Source organism: Medicago truncatula, chromosome 8 (assembly GCF_003473485.1).
Source record: "Medicago truncatula cultivar Jemalong A17 chromosome 8, MtrunA17r5.0-ANR, whole genome shotgun sequence".
NCBI lineage: Eukaryota > Viridiplantae > Streptophyta > Magnoliopsida > Fabales > Fabaceae > Medicago > Medicago truncatula.
Window position 1 is genome coordinate 21,874,847 of NC_053049.1, and position 14,674 is coordinate 21,889,520.

The window sequence follows — 14,674 nt, forward strand, 5'->3', positions numbered from 1 at the left end:
CCCGATAAAAAGAAGATTATCGAGAGACCGCCCAAACTGAGTCAACCTTTTATAGGCTCTGAACTCGGCGGCCCGATAGATAAAAAGAAGACTACCGAGAGAGCGCCATCAACCTTATTAAAGGCTCTGCACTTGGTGACCCGGTAAAAAAATCCGAGAGAGCGCCATCAACCTTATTAAAGGCTCTGCACTTGGTGACCCGGTAAAAAAAATCTGAGAGAGCGCCATCAACCTTATTAAAGGCTCTTCACTTGGTGACCCGGTAAAAAATCCGAGAGAGCACCATCAACCTCATTAAAGGCTCTGCACTTGGTGACCCGGTAAAAAATCCGAGAGAGCGCCATCAACCTTATTAAAGGCTCTGTACTTGGTGACCCGGTAAAAAATCCGAGAAAGCGCCATCAACCTTATTAAAGGCTCTGCACTTGGTGACCCGGTAAAAAATCCGAGAGAGCACCATCAACCTTATTAAAGGCTCTACACTTGATGACCCAGTAAAAAAAATTCGAGAGAGCGCCATCAACCTTATTAAAGGTTCTGCACTTGGTAACCCGGTAAAAAATCCGAGAGAGCGCCACCAACCTCATTAAAGGCTCTGCACTTGGTGACCCGGTAAAAAGAGGATTATCGAGAGGACGCCTAAACTGGGTCAACCTTTTAAAGGCTCTGAACTCGGCGACCCGATAAAAGCTCACAAGTCATGAAGACAGTAATGTTATGAAGACGTCTGCATTTCTTTTAAAATCAAACGCCAAATATCTCATAAGATTTAAAACACCACGCCTTGTACCAAGACTTGTGCTTGGGGGCTGTGGACCGTCATAATATTCTTCAAAGCTTAGAAACCCTCGGAAAGGTCTTAAATTCCCTTCGTAAGGACATAAAAGGTTTTCCAAAAGGGTTATTGGGTTTAGGCGCCCCCTCCTGAACCTTCAGAACTTGCCTAAAAGTATTCTAAAGAATTCTTAAGCTTTAAAAGCACCACGCCTTGTACCAAGACTTGTGCTTAGGGGCTGTGGACCGTCATAATGTTCCTAAGGACCTGAAAGACCTCCAAAAGGGCTTTTAGACCCCTCAAGAAGGCCTTAATACCTTTAAAAGAATCCCAAGGGCCCCGGGCGCGCATTATCCATGGCACCGCCTCAATAATCTCTAGAATCTTCTAGAAACCGCCCCTAAATACATAAATACCCCCATTACTTGGAGACTAAGCAACCGAAATCCAAGCCCATAGAAGGCTATAAATACCACCCTTGAGAACACTCTCAGGTATCTAATAATCAGTCTAAAACCCTATGATGGGATAAAACCGCAAGTGCACGGTCTTACCGAAGTAGTATGAAAAGAGTATCGTTCCGACAGGGAGTTATGAATTCAATTAACTTTAGAGATAATGATTAGACTGAAGATTTCTAAGGTAGAAAGTTTTGGGTTTTTAATTTCAAATAATATAATAAAAGAAAAGATAAAAGCTTTGGAATTATTGGTTCATCCTAATGACAAGTCCTTCACAAACCAAACTATTAAACTTATAACCTTATGTTAGACCTAATTTCTCAAGACAGTTTCTCTTTTGTTCCTCTAGCAACCAAGCCTATTTCGCTGACTTGATTACTATTAGATTTTGGTTCCTCTAACAACCAAGCCTATTTCACTGACTTGATCATTATTAGTTCCCTTGAAGATCGAAACTATATGTCTCAAAGATTGTAAAGACTATTTCGCTGCCTTTACAATCTTTGTCTAAATTCACTTGTTCGAATATCAAAGCTCCACTTTCGTTTTATGAATTGATATTTGAGATGATGGATAAACAATTATCAAACTCTCCACTTTCGTTTCCACAGTTTGATAATGGTTTATCCATGTTAAAGCGGTGAATTTAGATAAGGAATTAGGGTTACATAAGATTAAGGTTTAAAGCCTGGTTTGATTAGGATTATGTCATTAGACTTATCCAACAATCCCAAGACAAGAGAAGTCTACTCACTAATGTTCATCGTAGACAAGGAGAAGAAGAGAGAAAGCATAAAAGTAAATAACAAGAAAGTAAATGAACTTTTATTAGAAAGATAATTGTCACATATTGCATTCCAAGAAAAGATGAATATTTGTGATGGCTAGCTACTCTATTTATAGCATACATTCGATTTAAAATCTAAGCAATTACATTACTAGAATGTTCCACAAGAGACTGCGGGCTAAAATAGAGTAGCTTAAAATCTAAGCAAAAGGAACTCTGGAGGGTGGCACGGCCGTGCCAATGCTAGCACGGCCGTGCCAATGCTAGCACGGGCCGTGCCAAGCTTCTGACTTTAGGGGAGACATATTTTGTCTTCCAATCTTTGTATTTTTGTGCCAAATCAGCTCCAAGTCCCTTTCTTTTGCTCCAAGACTCAATCCATCCAATATTCATTCCTGAAATATAATAAAATGCAATTTGTAGTAAACTATCTTAAAAAGGAAATAATATTATATAAAATAAACTAAAATCTAATTAAAACTAAACTAAATAATATCTAGAAATAGGTAATAAATGACTCATCAAACTCCCCCACACTTGAATCTTTGCTTGTTCTCAAGCAAAAGGCATAAACATGGTAGCATAAAATAACATTATCATATGACAATTAAATTAAAGCACATGTCTCCTCAAAGGCTTTCATTTCAAAGAGTACACTAATCACAAACTCAAGCATTTCTTGTAATCCTTTTTCAACCCAACAATCAAGTCTGAAGTGAGTGTGTGTGTGTGTAGTTCAACCCTTTTCTTGCTCCTGTATAAGATAGATATAATGAGGAACATGTTCTAATCCTAATACTAAATCAACCAAGAAAAATTCTTCTTTCATTTCATATAAGAGAGATGGGAGTTTTTGTGACCTTTTGATCTTTTGCCAATTACATATTTTGGGTACTTTATTTAAGGAACAACACCTTCACGTAGGAGGTTGGAGGGCCTACCCCCTTCCCCAATCTAGATTCAATGGTGCCCCTTAAAACATCATCTTCACGTAGGAAGTCGGAGGGCCTACCCCCTTCTCCAATCTAGATTCAATGATGCCTTTTAAAGTTTTTCAAGATAACATTACCTTCACGTAGGAAGTCGGAGGGCCTACTGTTGGAATAAGCCCTAATAGCCAATCTATATTGATTGGTTTTGGCTTTGTATCATGATATTGATATAAATATATATTGTGAATATATAATAACAATGCATTTCTTTATTGATTTTGTTTTGTTTCAAAATAATAAAGTTCCTAGAATAGTTAGTCCGTTTAATGGAACATTAAGTATAACTTAATTGTGAGACCCCATTAAACATAAGGAAACTATTCTCAAAGTATCCGTAGTCAAGCTTTATTGAGAAGTGGGATATCATTAAAGCATAGAGACTATTATGTAGGTAGACTGATGATCACATCTCACAGATCATGGATAAAGAGTTATCAAGTCTTCACATAGATATAAATATTAGGAGTAATATTTATATTGGATTGATCCGCCATGAGAATACTACATAGTAAAAGTTATGAAAAGTGTCATAAGATATTCTCATAGTGATAGTGGTGTATTCCACCCTTCGACCTGAAACCACTATGTACCCTAGATGTTGGAGTCGAGTGCTTTGTCACCATTCAAACGTTGTCCGTAACAGGATGACTATAAAGTTGGTTGATGGGTACTCCATGAATCATATTGAGGGACATGAGTGACCTAGATGGAATTTTCCCCTCCTACATAACATGAGAAATGTCTACGGGCCCAATATTGAACTAGACAAGGATGACACGGTCTATGCCTTGTGTTCAATATAGACATGAGGGCAAAAGGGTAATTATACACATGATCATTATCACAGAAAGGTTTCGACAGATCACATGACATTCTCGTCACTTGGGTAGCAGTGATGTGTTGCTAGATACCGCTCACTGTTTATAATATTAAATATGTGATTTAATATTATTGTCAATGTTACGGGAACCTATAGGGTCACACACAAAGGACAGATAGATGAGAGAAATAAATAAGTAAGACTTATTTATAAAATAATAAGTGAGACTTATTATTAATTAAATAATTAAATATGATTTTATTATTTAATTTACGAAAAATAGAGAAACGCGGTTCACCGTAAGGTACGATGTATTTAAGTGTTGTCTTGTTGTCCACACAAGTGATTCTATAAATAGAACCCTTGTGTTGAAGCATTACTAACCCTTTTTGTGAGTGCTTAACCTAATTCACAAAAGTTGTGAAACCCTAGCCGCCGCTCTCTAAACCTTGTTCTCTCTGAATCTTCGTTGGAATTAGCTAGCACTGGTCATCGGAGAAGTTCTGTTCGTGTGGACTGAGTAGAGGCATCGCTGCTTTGCTTTGCTCGTGATCAGAAAGATTTCTGCTACAAAGGTTCTGCTCTTCAAGAGGTAAACACATGAATCTTAAAGTGTTTAAGTTTCTATTTGATTTGTGATTAATGATTTAATCAAGATCCGTTTCAATGAGATTTTTTCCGCATAGAGGATTAAAATTTTGAAAAACCCCTCTTAAAATCCCTTTACCTACCTCCTTCCCCAATCTAGATTCAATAATGCAACCTTGCAATAAATTTTAACTTGGCTTTTTATAAACTCCTTTATACTAACTTATACCATTTTTACTTTGAGAATTTTTAAAGGTTAACGTACCACTAAAATTAGAACGCATTTCCTTAGAATACCTATTCATACATTTACTCAAGGGAAGCAACTTGTGCATATCTCATTGGAGGTTTTATTCGCTTTAAAACAAGATGTGGGTATATTAGGAGAACTTAAAACACAAGAGTTTACTTTCATGTACAAGAATTAACCTATTAAGAGGAGACAATAAAAAATTTATGTCATAATTTTTCAATAAAAACAAGCTACTTAATCATGCCTTTCGCAATTAAACAAAACAAAAGAATAAAGTTCAAGGGAGTTTGGAACACTACGACTAAAGACACTTTATTAGGCTCCCCCCACACTTAGGAGAAGCATTGTCCTCAATGATTCAAAAGAAGAAAAATAAAAGAAAAGAGAAGAAGGAGAAGAAGAAAAAGAAGAAGAAGAAAGAGGAGAATGAGAGAAGAGATGAGGGAAGAGAGGAAGAGGAAAGCTCACATTTTTCATTGAGGTCCATAGAGGGGACCTTGGAGGTGGAAGTGTTGCATCATGTTCCGAAGCATTTGGTTATTCTATTTAGATATGCGGTTGCCCCTTAGGACATCATTTCGGAGCCCTCATAATTCAACACCTTGCCTTTGTTACTCGGTGCTTATCCTTTCAACCTCGGTTTGCATCCATGTCCATCTTTCATTATCATTGTTTCCTCCGGTTTCATGGTCATGGTGCTCCTCCTCTTGGTGCAAGTGTGCACCTTCCTCTTCTCCAATAATGTGCTCTTCATGTACCTGCGAACCATCACCAACATACAACAAATTTTCCTCCACCTCGGTGTTAGTCCGAGATGGGTTAGGAAGTATAATCAAAACAGGCACATTGAGTTTAAGTGTATAGGCCATGGGTGGTCGAGGTTTTATGAAGTTCATAGAGATAAGGGCCTCTATGTTAAGCCTATTGTTTCCCTCAATCTTGTTAATCCATTGGTCTTCACCCACTCCCAATTGCCTAACTATGTATGTGATGATACCACCTACCACTATCTCTCCCCTACCATTAGACCTATTACCGAGATGGGGAAGGTAATCAAGCAAGGAAAAGAAAGTGTTAACGGGGTGGTTGTTAAACATAGCCCACAACATGAAGAGTTCATCAGTTCTAGTGTTCCCCAATTCAATCCTACCCCAAATTGTGCAAGCCATAACCCTTTGAAGGTACCTAAGCACAGGGTTGTAAATGCTGCAAGCTTCCTAGAAAGTTAAACACATTATCCTGAATGCCTACTACATTCAAGCTAAAAGAATCAAGATATCTACAAGCATGTATAGGTTTAGAGATGAGAATTTTATACCTATCCCTTTGCTTGTTATCCTTGAATTGTATTCCAAGATTCTTTGTTGTAACTTGCTTCTTTGGGGGAGGTCCTCTTGACGAGCTTGCAACTTCTTTACCATCTCTTTTGGAAGCCATAGCCTTGACCTTGGTTGGATTTAGTGTGGTTGGGTTTAGGGAATGTTTTGGTGGAAAGGGTTGGTTTAGTGATGGGGTGAATGTTTAAGTGAGAGTTATGAGTTGGGTGGTGGAAATTTTTGTGAATTGGTGGGGTTCTGATGGAGATATGAAGGTGTGAAGGTTGGTGGTTATGTAGGTTTTAGAGAGAAGTTTGAAGGAGGAGAGATGTTGGTGTTAGAGAATGAGGGAAGATGAAGTGGAAGAAGAAAATGTGGTTATACTCACCTGGGATTGGGCACGGCCGTGCCAGCTGTTGGAACGGACCGTGCCAAGTTCCTGGAGTTTGGCTTGGTTTGGTTTGGCAAGGTCTGGCACGGCCGTGCCAGTGTGAGCATGGGCCGTGCCAAGGTTCTAGAGACCAGGACTTCAAAAATTTTCATTTTCTTGAATCATTCTTGGACAATTACCTACAAAATAACTTAAAACAACAAGAAACAAATAAAACAAAAGCAATTAAATGCGTGGGTTTCCTCCCACGAAGCGCTCGTTTAAAGTCATTAGCTTGATGGTCAAAGGGTTTCTCTATCCTATACCCAATCTTTCACAAAGGGATAATGGCATCAAATTGACATTTTCCCCCAAATCACACATGGCTCATTTTATAATTTCGGATCCTATGACATATGGTTTGGAGAAACTCTCTGGATCCTTAAGTTTAGATGGCAATTTTTTTTGAATGTTTGCAATAAGTTTTCTAAACTGCTCATCTAGCTTGGATTCATCATACTCTTGTGGGAAAGGAATTTTTGGCTCATAAGGTGGTGATATCTTAGGCTTTTCACTCTTTATCACAACTTTCTCACTTTGTGTCTTTTCACTCTCTACCTCAACTTCATTAGTCTTGGTTTCCACAACGGGGTCCTCTAATTGTTTACCATCCCTAAGTATAACATCATTCGGTTGAACCTTTGGGTTAGCCTTAGGTTGGCTCGGAAGGATTCCGGAGGTTAATGAGTGAGAGGCTACTTGATGGCCTACATATATTTTTTTTTATTTTTTTTTATTTTTTTTAGACTAACCACTATTAAAAAGTTAATCAAATTACAATAACTCCCCGGCAACGGCGCCAAAAACTTGATGGGATAAAACCGCAAGTGCACGGTCTTACCGAAGTAGTATGAAAAGAGTATCGTTCCGACAGGGAGTTATGAATTCAATTAACTTTAGAGATAATGATTAGACTGAAGATTTATAAGGTAGAAAGTTTTGGGTTATTAATTACAAATAATATAATAAAAGAAAAGATAAAAGCCTTGGAATTATTGGTTCATCCTAATGACAAGTCATTCACAAACCAAACTATTAAACTTATAACCTTATGTTAGACCTAATTTCTCAAGACAATTTCTCTTTTGTTCCTCTAGCAACCAAGCCTATTTTGCTGACTTGATTACTATTAAATTTTGGTTCCTCTAACAACCAAGCCTATTTCGCTGACTTGATCATTATTAGTTCCCTTGAAGATCGAAACTATATGTCTCAAAGATTGTAAAGACTATTTCGCTGCCTTTACAATCTTTGTCTAAATTCACTTGTTCGAATATCAAAGCTCCACTTTCGTTTTATCAATTGATATTTGAGATGATGGATAAACAATTATCAAACCCTCCACTTTCGTTTCCACAGTTTGATAATGGTTGATCCATGTTAAAGCGGTGAATTTAGATAAGGAATTAGGGTTACATAAGATTAAGGTTGAAAGCCTAGTTTGATTAGGATTATGTCATTAGACTTATCAAACAATCCCAAGACAAGAGAAGTCTACTCACTAATGTTCATCGTAGACAAGGAGAAGAAGAGAGAAAGCATAAAAGTAAATAACAAGAAAGTAAATGAACTTTTATTAGAAAGACAATTGTCACATATTGCATTCCCAGAAAAGATGAATATTTGTGATGGCTAGCTACTCTATTTATAGCATACATTCGACTTAAAATCTAAGCAATTACATTACTAGAATGTTCCACAAGAGACTGCATACTAAAATAGAGTAGCTTAAAATCTAAGCAAAAGTAGCAAAAGCAACTCTGGAGGGTGGCACGGCCGTGCCAATGCTAGTACGGGCCGTGCCAAGCTTCTGACTTTAGGGGAGACATATTTTGTCTTCCAATATTTGTATTTTTGTACCGAATCAGCTCCAAGTCCCTTTCTTTTGCTCCAAGACTCAATCCATCCAATATTCATTCCTGAAATATAATAAAATGCAATTTGTAGTAAACTATCTTAAAAAGGAAATAATATTAATATAAAATAAACTAAAATCTAATTAAAACTAAACTAAATAATATCTAGAAATAGGTAATAAATGACTCATCACCCTAGTATACGATTCTTAACCCTAGAATCCTTATTGTACTTTTCTGCAAGTACAAGTCTCTTAGCTCAAATCAGCTAATGTCTTAGAATACATTGATTTCAATCATTTACAGAGAACACAAAGTCAGCCCATTTAATTTTAATTTTAATTTTAATTAACTACACCGTTAGTGTAAAGAGTTTTACACTGCTAAACCAGTGGCGCAGGCACCACCCAGCTAGGTTGGGCTGTAGCCCAGGCTCTGCTGCTGCTTGCTTTGTAAAAGTCAGCCAAATGCCATTTTTCCTACTTAAAAAAAAAGAAAAAAAAGAGACAGAATTTAGTGTTTTGTTTCTATTTTTCAGCGCCTATGCTCTTCTCCTTTGCTAAAGGATCAGTAATACTTTCATTTTGTATAATGCTTTGAGATTGAATTTCATTGGTGCTAATTAATTTTAATTTATATGATATATCATTCTCAAATGACGATTTGTTTAATACAATTCAATTTGTGAAACTTCATCGGTATGTTAATGAGGGTTATGACTTATGAAACTTCATCACAATTTGTGCTTTGTGCTTTTGTTATCAAACTTCATCACAAAAATGAAAAACTTTTGTAGTGTACTGTGTATCAACTCTTAAATTATGATTTTAATTATGTAGAATTTGTAGGAAAAAAAACAAGACTAAATGTGATAATGCTTGAAATTAAATTTTCAAACTCTTATATGTGATATGTTTATATGTTATCTTTTGTATAAACTTTTAGAGATGAGGAGGTTTTTGGTTGATAGAACATCGATTTAGTGAAAAGATGGATTATCGATTTAGTGAAGGGAGGCTTGCTCACATAAAATATCCCAGCTGGCAAGGGAAAGATCAGCCCCATAGCGTATTCAGGTATATCCGCAATCGCATATTCTGGGCCATCTGCAGCCTAGATATTTTTATTTCCTGCAATGTCCAGGCCATTTCCTTTCGATGGCAGATCCCGTGGAAGTTAACTTTGTTTTGCTGTCGGACCAGGAGAGTGAATCGAATAGGTTACATAGGCAGGACAGGCGAGTTCTCATACATTTCCTGGCGCTGTTAGCCTGCCCTAATCTACTTCCTTCTCCTTTCTCCTTTTTAGAAGTGACTGTTTACTCATCTTTTCCGAAGTGAGCGTAAAGCCAGCCTCAAGGCACAAAGTTGACGGCGAAAAGCCTTTTTGAATAAAGAAAGAGGGACTTCGATGAACTCATCTACTACACTGGGTATATGGGAACTAGGACTGAAATGATATATGATATGGATGGCTTTCGAGCCTGGAAAAGACCTGTCTTTTTCACAAGATTGGTGAAACGCGGTGAAACCCTCCCCGTTGTAGAGGAAAAGAAATTTGATGAGTCCCTAAAAGGTTTTCTGAAAGTGGATTTATCCCGTACTAAACTACTTTCGTTCCTTAGCACAAGTACTAAATGATATAAACCTTCTTGAAAACTCTATTGCTTCAAAGAAAAAGATTGGACAAGCATATAGAAAGGAAAGAACCAAGGCCGAAGAATGGTGCATTAGATCCGGTAGCTACCGAGCGTAGAGTTAGGGCAGCTCATGAACCGGCCGAAGGAGGGGTTGACTCTGCAGCAGGGCTTTGAGGAATGGGAGCGGCTTTGGAATCAGCTTAAGTAGAAGTGGGTCACCCCATATAAGTAATATGGGCAAGTACGCGAGATGTAACCAATATCTTTCTATTTTTCAACTCCATCTTTCAGCTAAATTGAAGCCCCTTAGTGCAATCGATTTCAGTATGCCGGTTTAATTTTAAGATAAAGAGGGAGGCCCAATGAGCACTACAGTAGTGCCCTATTTATATGGGGTCGTAGAGCCGGTCAACGGGAGCTAAGATCCTAATAAATGGCCCTAACATTGCGTTCTAAGCGCCAATCTCGATTCTCCTCGCAGTTCTCCCTTGAACCTCTAATCAAAAGTCTACCTGTCTGCCTTTTTGTCGTACGCGGGGCTATATTCTTACCATAAATCCATCCTTCTACCAATCGAGAAAAAACATTAATCCAAAAGATTTCTTAATTACTACTAAATAAAACACTACATTACATAAAAAACCACATATTACTTTCCTAGAGAACTAGAGCTTTAAAAGCATTATGTTATGCTAACTACATTAATTAATTTCGAAACAGAAATAAGTCAAAGGATAGGCCTTAACAAGTAGAAAGAAGATAAAGGAACTACTTCTTTTTTCTAGTCTTCCCTGCCTGTCACCGAGTGTGACAGCCGGGACACAGCCTCCGAAATGAGTTCGAGCTGCTCCTTCCGCAGCACTTCCAGCCTTAGCTCCAAATTCCTTATGTTTGCTGTGGAAGTGCGAATGCGTTCGTCTGCCGCAGCTGAATCTACCGCTCGAATATTCCTTAAAAATAAATTGAGAGTTCTCCGGCGGTTTTGAATCGCCTGTTGTATTTGACGCATTTCCGCATCAATTGCGGAAAGCCTTTTGGAAGTTGCCCATAGATATGCTATTACGAAATTTCTTTGATTTGAATGAATTTGATGAAGAAGACACTTATTGAGCCTCCATTTATAGAGTGGTAGAGGAATCCCGCCATGCGTCACCTAATTTGATGGCAGGCACAATTCTGGCTAGTTCTCCGCACTACTTTTCTGCAGTTGAAGACTATCATGCCTGTTTAATGAAAAACTGGCTGGCTCTGGCTAACTTGCGGAGCAAACAAAATCTCCCCCAATCACACTGCCTATATGAACAAACAAACTTTGTACAACCAGCTTACGTGGAAATGATTCGATATTCTATGCCAATAGGCTCGTGACATCCATGTACTGAGTCGTCAAATGAGCCACGTTAAGAAAGCCCAAGCTTATACGCATTGGCTGGCCCATGTCATGACCGGTTAGGCTTGGTGGATTTTGTCAGAAAAGAAAGTAGGTTTCGAGGGTGGGTTCATTGATTAGTACACCTCCGGTGCTGATAAGGTCGGGACCGTGGTCGTCCGTCTCAGGTTTTCCGGCCGATAAGATCTCTGAGATTGACCAGCCAGCTGGGTTGGTTTGGCTATTCCTTTCTATTGAAAAGAAGGAGTCAGCTGTCTGCGCGAGTCACCTTCTTCTAGGCTCCGCTGGACGACACGCGTTTGTAACTAATCGTGTGGGGGATTCTGGTTTATTATTAGGAATTTTAGGTTTTTATTGGATAACGGGTAGTTTGGAATTTCAGGATTTATTTCAAATATTCAATAACTTAATTTATAAGAATGAGGTGAATCTTTTTTTTGTTACTTTGTGCGCCCTCTTGTTATTTTGCGGATCAGTTGCGAAATCTGCCCAATTCCCTCTTCATGTATGGTTACCAGATGCTATGGAAGGTCCTACTCCTATTTCCGCTCTTATCCATGCTGCTACTATGGTAGCAAGAATTTTTCTTGTAGCTCGACTTCTTCAAGATCTTTAATTTGAATAATGTCCGAAAAAAATTATTAAGATTAAGTTTGAAAATAAAAATGATAACATTTTTAAAGATCAGATAAGTTTTACGGCGTAAATCCTTGATTCCAAATAATAAAATTTTTGGATAGACAATAAAAATCTGGACCATCTCATCATTTCTGTTTTTTCCATTAAAAAATGAAAATTCTATTATTCGATTGGAGTCCACCACCAATACCTAGATCTTGAATTGTGGATATGAAAAAAAATTTGGTAATATAAAGACTCAATTCTTACTACAAAAAAATTTCCTAAGTTTTGTAATGCTTACTCTAAAACTATTTGTTTACACGATAGTGGTATTCTATCTGACAGGTGATGAGTCATTTATTGACTATTTTAATATGCTTTTTAGTTTAGTTTTATTTAGATTTTATTTGATTTTATATTAGTATTATTTCCTTTTTAGGATAGTTTACTTTAAATTGCATTTTATTATATTTCAGGAATGAATATTGGATGGATTGAGTCTTGGAGCAAAAGAAAGGGACTTGGAGCCGATTGGATGCAAAATATGAAGATTGAGAGACAAAAATATGTCTCCCCCAAGTCAGAAGCTTGGCACGGCCGTGCCACCCTCCAGAGTCACTTTTGCTGCTTTTGCTTAGATTTTAAGCTACTCTATTTTTAGCCCGAATGTAATAGCTTAGATTTTAAGTCGAACAAATGCTATAAATAGAGTAGCCATCCATCACAAATATTCATCTTTACTTGGAATACAATAAGTGACAATTGCTTTTCTAATTAAAGTTCTTTTCTTTTCCCTTTATTTTCATGTCATTTACCTTTATGCTTTCTCTCTTCTCCCCCATGTCTATGATGAACATGAGTGAGTAGACTTCTCCTTGTCTTGGGATTGTTGGATAAGTCTAAATGACATAATCCTAATCAAACCAAGCTCTAAGCCTTAATCTTATGTAACCCAAATTTCTTATCTGAATTCACCGCTTTAACATGGATCAACCATTATCAAACTGTGGAAACGAAAGTGAAGGGTTTGATAATTGTTTATCCATTATTCCAAATATCAATTCATAAAAGGAAAGTGGAGCTTTGATATTCGAACAAGTGAATTCAGACAAGGATTGCAAAGTCAGCGAAATAGGCTTTGCAATCTTTGAGACATATAGTTTCGATCTTCAAGGGAACTAATAACAATCAAGTCAGCGAAATAGGCTTGGTTGTTAGAGGAACCAAAATCTAATAGTAATCAAGTCAGCGAAATAGGCTTGGTTGCTAGAGGAACATAAGAGAAACTGTCTTGAGAAATTAGGTCTAACATAACATTATAAGCTTATAGTTTTGGTTTGAGAAGGACTTGCTATTTAGATGAAACCAACGATCCCAAGGCTCTTTTTATACTATTAACTTTCAACGCTTGAAAACCCCCAACTTATAATTCTTTTCTCTTCTAATCATCTCTAAAGGTTAATTGAATTGAACTACTCCATGTCGGAACGATACTCTTTTTACTACTTCGATAGAACCGTGCACTTGCGGTTTTATCTCATCAAGTTTTTGGCGCCGCTTCCGGGGAGTAAACTAATTTGATTAACTCTTTCTTTGTGATTAGAACTCTTTTCTTTTCCTCTTCTCTTCTATTTTTCTTTCTTTTTATTACCAATTAACTTCTTGGGTTCTCAATTTCTTATGCGAAGAAGTAAAAGTCTCGGAGAATTTATTCCGGAGATCGAAAGAGTATGCTACTCCTTCAATGGAAGAGCCACAAGCTATTATCGTGTACCCAACGGTTGAGGGTAATAACTTCGAGATCAAGCCTGCACTACTCCATTTAGTGCAGCAAAATCAGTTTTCTGGATCACCCACTGAGGATCCAAATCTCCATATTTCTTCCTTCCTTAGACTCAGCGGCACCATAAAAGAGAACCAAGAAGCCTTAAGACTCCATCTCTTTCCCTTCTCCTTAAGGGATAGAGCTAGCGCTTGGTTCCATTCCCTAGAAGTCGGTTCCATCACTTCATGGGACGATATGAGGCGAGCACTCCTTGCCCGATTTTTCCCCCCATCTAAAACCGCTAAACTTAGAGATCAAATCATGCGGTTCAATCAAAAAGATGGGGAGTCTCTCTATGAGGCGTGGGAGCGTTTCAAGGAAATGCTTAGACTTTGTCCCCACCATGGCCTAGAGAAAGTGGCTTATAGTCCACACGTTTTATAATGGCTTGTCATATACCACTAAGATGTCTGTTGATGCAGCTGCATGAGGAGCTCTAATGAACAAGAACTATACAGAGGCTTATGCCCTGATTGAAGACATGGCTCAAAATCATTACCAATGGACCAACGAGAGAGCCGTCACCGCTCCTACTCCCTCTAAGAAAGAGGCAGGTATATACGAAGTCTCTGAATATAACCACCTTGCTGCTAAGGTTGAGGCATTAACCCAAAAATTTGAAAAACTTAATGTTAATGTTGTCGCACCTTCTTCTGCATCCCCTCCTTGTGAAATCTGTGGTATATCCGGTCATATCGGTGTTGATTGTCAAATAGGTAGTGCTGCCAATACTGAGCAACTGAATTACGCTCAATATAACCAAGGAATGAGGCCAAATCAAAATTTTTACAAAAATCCTCAAGGTTCCTATGGACAAGCAGCACCACCTGGCTATACAAACAACCAGAGAGTGGCTCAGAAATCAAGTTTGGAGATTTTATTGGAAAACTGCATAGCTAATCAAAATAAAAATCTTCAAGA

General features: G+C 37.8%; 1 non-coding gene across 1 annotated transcript; it reads right to left on the reverse strand.

The window, feature by feature from the left end:
- Positions 1-13,996: 13,996 nt before the first annotated feature.
- LOC112417669 (small nucleolar RNA R71) lies at positions 13,997-14,103 on the reverse strand. The gene has a single exon (XR_003008262.1). It is a non-coding gene; the product is annotated as a small nucleolar RNA R71 (small nucleolar RNA).
- Positions 14,104-14,674: the final 571 nt, after the last annotated feature.